The following is a 7,500-nucleotide window of genomic DNA, read 5'->3' as shown; positions in this document are numbered from 1 at the left end:
ATTTTGTATTCCTTAAAAAGACTTGAAACTGTCTCAAAATGTTCCATAACACTAAGATGGCCTTTTCTGGATTTATCAGGTACAAAATAAAATCATCTGCAAATAAAGCAAACTCTTCTTGATTACCATACCAATTATATCCTTGTATTTCTGAATCCCTTGTTTTATTTGTCAATGGCTCTAAAATACAAAGCAAATAAAGGGGAAAGATGACACCCCTGCATCACTCCTCTATTCAAACACGACTTAACAGAGAGGCACCCTCTCATTTTAAATCTTGCTTCTGATCTTTCATATATCCTCCTATTTAACCTTATTACTGTATCATGGAACACAAAAGGTTCCATTGCCCTACTTTTAAAATCTCAGCATACTCTATCAAATGCTTTCTCTGCATTGTGACCCACTAACAGCAGTGATGTTTTTATTTTTTATTTATTTATTTTTTTTTGCATTGCGCTTCTCTCCAGATCATCACTATACTATTAATGTTGTGAAATATTTGCCTCCCCACAACAAAACCACACTGATCCATATCTATCAATTCTTGCAACACATTTACCATTCTTTCAGCTAGTATAAACAAACATTTCACAATCAAGGTTTGGAACTGAAATGGGTCTATCTGAAGCCAGGTCTGATTGGTCTTTACCATCTTTAAGTAATACAGGCACCACAGCTTTCTTACAAGATGCTGGTGGTGCTACCCCTCCATTTTAAAATACTGTTAAAATCTTCCTGTGGAAGAAAATTATAAAGATCTGGAATGCCATCTGTTCCTGGAGACTTTCCTGAATACTGACTATGCTTCACTGTTTTTATCTCATCTCCTCCTATCCTACTTGTTGTTTAGCCCCATCTACTTCTAACCTTGGCAAAAATGAAGTATTCTGTAAATATTTCCATTTGTGCTCTTTCTTGATTTCCACATTTCTCTGTTTTATACAAATTTTGATAAACTTTCTAGAATATTGCTAATGACTATAGAGAATTGCTGGTTATTTTCCTTGTGATAGGCTCCTTAAGTTTGGCAACAACCCATTTTACTTTCTGGTACTTAAATCATTGTGCTAAAAGCTTTTGTGCTCTGAGGTTATCATCAAAAAATAATTAACAGCAATCTTTCTAAATTTGTGAATATTATCCAGATACACCCTTATTTTCTCTTTAGCACTCTGTATTTGTGCCTCTTCTTGTTCTGTGAGATTCTCCTTATTCTGCAATATTTTAATCTTTGTCACCCCTCTAAAAATAACGTATTACTTCTTAACCATATCTCTTTCTCTTATTTCTATTTTTAAACTCAATTTTCAATTTATCCCACTCAGTAGCTAGAAACTTCTGAAGACATTTTATTTTCCCTAATAACTCCTGAATAAAGGACTTTGGGACATACCAGTGTCATTTTTACTGCATTACCCTGCACTTTTATCTTAATTTTTATCAGTGCATGATCTGAAATTGTTATTGGATATGTGTCAAATCTTTCAGTTAAATGTGCATGTTCCTGTGAAATAAAATTTCCATCTAGTGTAGTCTACTTATTGTACCTTGGGGAATAATATGCAAATTATACCACAGTTCTTACTGTTGTTCTCATGTTTTCCATACCAAGTATTTTTATAAATTTCTTCAGAAATCTACCCTCTTTTGTTATATTTTCCCTTCTAGATCATCCTGATAGATTTTGACTACTGCAATTCACACTCAATTTCCTGCCTATAAGTAATATTCCCTGTTAAAAGCTGATTATTTCTCCCCAAAATTTCTTAAGCTCCATAACAGCAGTTTTTAGGAATATAAATATGTGCTAACGTAATCTTCATCCCTTATCAATAGTCTCTTACTACCGCAAATCTGCCAGTATTATCTTTTCCCCGTCTTCTATCACTACTAGAGCCCATCTAGCAATTGGTATAATTACCCCGCTTTTCCTTTGTCCCTGGTAGCCTGATAAAGATCCATTCTGAAATCCTTTCTTTGTGAAATTCACATGTTAATTTCTTTCCAAATATGTTTCCTGCAGCACTGCTTTTTGCGCTCTGCATTTCTTTCCTTTCTGTCTATACCTGTAAGGCCCTTTACATTCCAGGATAATATGGATAGTGTAGCTATTATGATAAAACTGTAGTTCCCACATATGATACTTGACTTTTTTAAAATATGTATTACCAACTTCTATGTTACATGCACATGCTAATGTTTGTCAGGCTGATCTTTTATACAACTGTTTCTTCTCATCTCTAGTTGAACATATCATCTCCATTTGGATATATGTTAAATTCTTCAAGACTTTTTGTTTTAGAGACAACCCTCAAACTAAAAGCTAAATTCATTTGCACAAAACCTCCATCCCCATTCATACTTCTCAAATGTCCCAATTTTCACAAAATGTCCAGATTTTTACCTTAAAATGTCAGCCTGTTCCTTGTAAAATGTTTGGGTCTCTGGCAAATCAATGGGATGACCTGAGGAATGAAATTATTAAATAATGTACACATTTGAGTTTCAGACCTCATATCCTTTAAAAAAAATATTTTAATACATGCTCTGTTATTCTAGTAACTTTCTAAGTTTATAAGAGCATTACTTAAAATCTAGCCTTATTTTGGGGCCTTTGTACCGCCAATATGTCAGACGTTGTCCAGATTTCTTGTATTAGGAGGTTGACAAGTATGCCCCATTAGCTTAGAACAGACACAGAAACTATGTACAAATTAAAAAAAATGAAGTTTAACCCCCCTAGATAAGAACAATTGACCCAAATCAGCAGCTGCATCCACAGGCTTTATCAAACCTAAAATTAAGGTTACCCATGCTAAAGTGCATGCTACAGCCTGTGTTCCTATTTATATTAATTGCTGTCTGTTTTTTTTTCTTATTTCTACTCACATCCCATGTGTTAAAAATAGCTCATATGCTTTCAAAAACATTAAGTTTTAGTCCTAGAAAAAGTGCTCTGGTTATCTTTAAAAAACTAAACTTTCCACTGTTCTGCTAAATGCATTAAAGTATTATGGCTGCTATTTCTTACTCACTTCCCATAATTTCAATTTGTTTGAATGAATTGCATGCCACTATACTTTTAAATTTTGCATATCCCTCTGCAAAGAATGCTCTGAACTCTCAAAAATTAATCACCTGTACCTGCAGACAGCTTGTCTACATGTAAATGTCAACAACAATGACTCTTTTTAAAAATTTTCTAAGAACAAAATGTACAAATACCTACCACTGAACAATGACAAAAGGAAAAAGCTAATACCAAAATAAATGCAATAAATGTATTGTTTTTCATGGCTTTCATCATTTTGACTTATTTTTCAAGACTACTTGCTTACAAAAATACTTGTTTATACCTTAAACCAAAGGCATTAATCTAGACATTCACTCTTGTAAAAATAAGAAAAACTATCTTAAGTCTACATATAATATAATCAGTGCTCTTTTACACTCCACCCCAGCAGTCCAGGATCACAGCATATTCACAGTAAACTTGCTTTTATCAAGCCGTTCTACTCTTGTTATACTGTAAGGCCAATATTTCTTACAACTAAAAAATGTACGTGTTTACTTTGACATCTTTTAACACACAAAACAGTCACTGAAGACCGCACCCACACATCTTTAAAATATCCCTGACTTCACACTACACAAAAACTGCTTTTTTGTAAATAACATGCTCTTTATTTCATGAAATGTTTTATATAAATGCTAAGAACAACAAAAATACTTACAGTTATATTTTTCCTACTGCCATCCTTCCAAACATTTATAACAAACCTGGGTATATGCTTTACAGTCCATCCACAAGTTTAACAAAGTCAACAAAAGTCCAGTCTTTCTCAGCTACTTTTTCTTGCAAGGCTATGTTTCACAAACGTGCTGCTTTATACTTTCCCATTTATTCACTAATTTCAGTGTTGCAGGTCTTCTTCCTTTCATCTCCATCTCCAAACATCAGACTCTAGTTTAACTGCAAGGTACACCGATTCTTCTAGGCAACTCCTGTGTTTTTTTTCTGTCTCAATCATTTTTTTCCTTTGGAACACTGGAAAATGTTTCACCAGCAAGTCTCTCCATGAGCTTTACAACCAGAATAAAAAGCAGAGCCCCTTTTTGTTTGCTGGCTCACTTTTTTGTTGGATAAACTTTTTACTCTTCCTTACCTTGTTATGTATTCAAACACACCTTTGATCCTCCAGGAAAAATAAAAATCTGAAGACAGCTAGATACAGCAGCTTGAATCTCACACTTGCCTATTGACTCCCTGAGGATAAATATGCTTTTCTTCTCCCTGGTGTATAGTAAATAGTCATTTTCTACAAACACTCTGCTGTCTCAAAATTTTAATACTGTTTCCCTTCTGCCACATTTGTCAGATCAACTCCTTCCACTGGTATGACTACATTTTCACTAATACAAGTCTTGACTGCTTTCTTATGGCCAGGTTTGGACCACACACTCGACTTGCCTTTTCAATTGATAAATCCATTGTGGAATATCAATCTACTTGCTTATTTGTGCTTTCAGAAAAATAATATGGTCTGTTCCTTCCAGTTTTGATGGTAAAGCAGGATATCTCAGCTTTTTTTTCTGAGTGCTTGGTCTTCTAACTTTACAATTTTTGGAAATTCTTTTTGAGATGTATCATATGCAGCCAGTCTTTTCTTCATTTAACTTTGATTTTTTTCAGTTTTATCAGGTCATCTGAATAGTCAGTCACAGCTTCTTCTATTTTTCCAGCTTTTTATTATTTGACTTGATATACTCCTTCAAGGCTTCATTCATTTCATTCACCTCTGAGTACATTTAATTATTTTTTCCTCTAAATTACTGGAAGCCATCTCTTGTACCAAAGCTAATGTTTGAACTGCTTTTTGTTGAACAAATACAGGATTCTTCCCAAAAGTATTTTCTTTTCATCTTTTCTATTTTCTTTCTGGGTTTTCTAAAATTCTTCTTTGCTGACATCAGGCAATGTACTTACCAGGCAGTACCTGAAGCATATCCAAAAAGACAGTTTAACTGGCTCCCTTTCATCAGTTTCTGTTTTCACACTGGGAGAGCTGAAATTAAGCCACTGGTCAATGTGCAGCCATCTTGGAAGTCTGGCTTTGTCTAGAAGTCTTTGGAACAACCATTGAGTGGTATGGCATCCCCCAACACTGCAAAACCCCAAGCCTTGAAACAGTCCCTAATTTTACAGAATTTCACTGATTTTGCCTTGTAATGACCATGTCCCTCATAACTGATGGATTATTTTAGTCACCTGATATCCTGGACATTAGAATTTCATACTTATCACTTAGAAAATATCTCTCATTGCAAGAGCTGCTCTGTAGCATACAGAACTAAAGAGCTAGTAAAGGGGTACTTCTTGGCCAAGGGTATGAGGTTTGAAGCCTTTCCCCCTTTGGTATTCTTTTTTTAACAGACTTAGGATAATATTTAAAGAATATCCATGATGTCAAGTGTTACCACAGAAGACAAATTCTCTACAAGCAAGTAGGCTCATTCTGTGCCTTAGGCATACATTCTGGGGATTTTTTGCTTATTATTTATTGTTTTAAATTAGTTAGGCTCCCTGGTGTTTAGTGTTACCCATCCATACATGTTACGCTGCTTGTCTTGAAAACCTGTTGTTCTATCAACTTTTTAAATTATTCAGCATAATGCTTCACATAACTACTGTTTAGTGTTTGCCCTTGCCCAAGTGTCTTAGGTGCTGCAGAAATGTTGTTCTAGTAATTTCAAAGTAGACTATAAATTATTAAATACATTTCCCCAGTGTCTACTGTCCTCCCCGAGAAAAAACATAGGATTCGCTTGTTAGTCTAGGGAAGTTTATATGATAGCCACACCAACACACACATACACAGCCTCAACATATCACACTCATGGGCACACTCACATATTCACCCATGCAGATATACACACACACTTCTACCATACCTAGTTCCTAAATGACTCTCCTACTGTGATAACAAAGGCAGACACAGACAAACGTGCAGATATACACACACTCACTCACCAAACTCCACTCATCCCTCTGCATACACTCATACATGAAGCCACATACAAAAACACATGCACACATGGGGTCTATATCACATTATCAAACACACTAAATGTCAAACACCTCTTCATTGAACCCTATTTGTTGCAGTTTTCATCCGAACAGTCATTTCAGTGAACTTTTTCCCATGGTTAAGTAACCAGTGGGCCATTATCAGGAATTTGTCCATTTCCCCACTGTAGTGCGATCTCAGAGTTGGTATATTTGGTTAGGGGGGTGTGGGGGGCACAGCCTCCCACCAGGGTGGGTTTGAAATAATGCTCATTTTGTTGTGGTCGGTAGGTTAGCCAACTTGTTACTTACAGTGGGTCAAAGTTTTGCTGAAATGATCGTTCCATGGATGAAGATTCAACAAACAGGGTACAATGAAGAGGTGTTCCATGTTTACTGCATTCGATAATGTGATACAGACTGCATACATGCTCCCAGAACTACAAGGCCACTAAAGTCCCTGCCACTTACCTGTAATACAATCACCACACTGAAAATAAAGGGTGACCTTGAACTTTTGGCTAAGGTAATTAACTTGGCCAGCGATGATGACTTATACAGACCAGAAATTCTCTAAATTGCCGGGCTACATAAATTCCTTATCACAGGCATATCTGGGGTAGAAAAAATTACTGATAAGCACACACCACTCCCCTGGAATGTCTCTAGCATTTGTTAGGTCATGACAACAACACACCATGGTGCTGCATTTGTTCAAGGTACAGTACTGTTGTGGGGCTGCTGTTAAACTGGAAATAGTTACTGCCAGTGGTAAAAAAAGGACTTACTGCTGTAACTTTTCTGAAATACAGACAATTATTAATGGACTTAGACACAGCAGCACTTAGGTAAGTAAAAATAAAATTTGAAAAAAAAAAACCCAAAAAAAACAAAGAAAAATCCCAAAACCAGTGAAACCAACTTCGAACAAACAACACTGGTGTACCAGAAAAATGAGCCAAGGAAATAACGTAAAATAGTTTATTCAACGTTTTCGTCCGATAGACTTCATCAGAATAAAAATATCTGCAACAACATAAGTATATATACTGTTGCATTCATTAACAACCAATGTACAAATCAATTATGTAATTAATTATCTAATTAGATAAAACATTTATAAACAATAAAATCTGTAACTTTAATATAAAAATCAACATATTTCATACTTTCAATTTATTGTTGACTAAAAAACATTTAATGTTTATCATATCATTCAGGCCTGGGGAAACATCTGTTCCCAGCCTTAATTGCCACAGAGTTTCCTTTCTTTCCACCTTATCTTTCATACTACCTCCCCTTAAATTACTTTTAACATGTTCTAAAATCGAGAACATACATTTTTTATATAATGTACATTTCACTGTGTGCCTGTAAAGGGCATTATTTATATCTTTAGTCTTTATAGCATAACAATGTTCCTTTATACG

At 35.1% G+C, this 7,500-nt stretch overlaps 1 protein-coding gene across 3 annotated transcripts in view; it reads right to left on the bottom strand.

Annotated features, from left to right (window-relative positions):
- Positions 1-7,500, bottom strand: part of B4GALNT1 (beta-1,4-N-acetyl-galactosaminyltransferase 1) — a 2,012,712-nt gene that overhangs the window by 1,193,936 nt on the left and 811,276 nt on the right. The window lies entirely within an intron of this gene.

Source organism: Protopterus annectens, chromosome 9.part0 (assembly GCF_019279795.1).
Source record: "Protopterus annectens isolate FY-2018-M chromosome 9.part0, PAN1.0, whole genome shotgun sequence".
NCBI classification, from domain to species: Eukaryota; Metazoa; Chordata; order Ceratodontiformes; family Protopteridae; genus Protopterus; species Protopterus annectens.
Note: the sequence above shows the minus strand (reverse complement) of the source record. Positions and strands in the feature narration are given on the sequence as shown.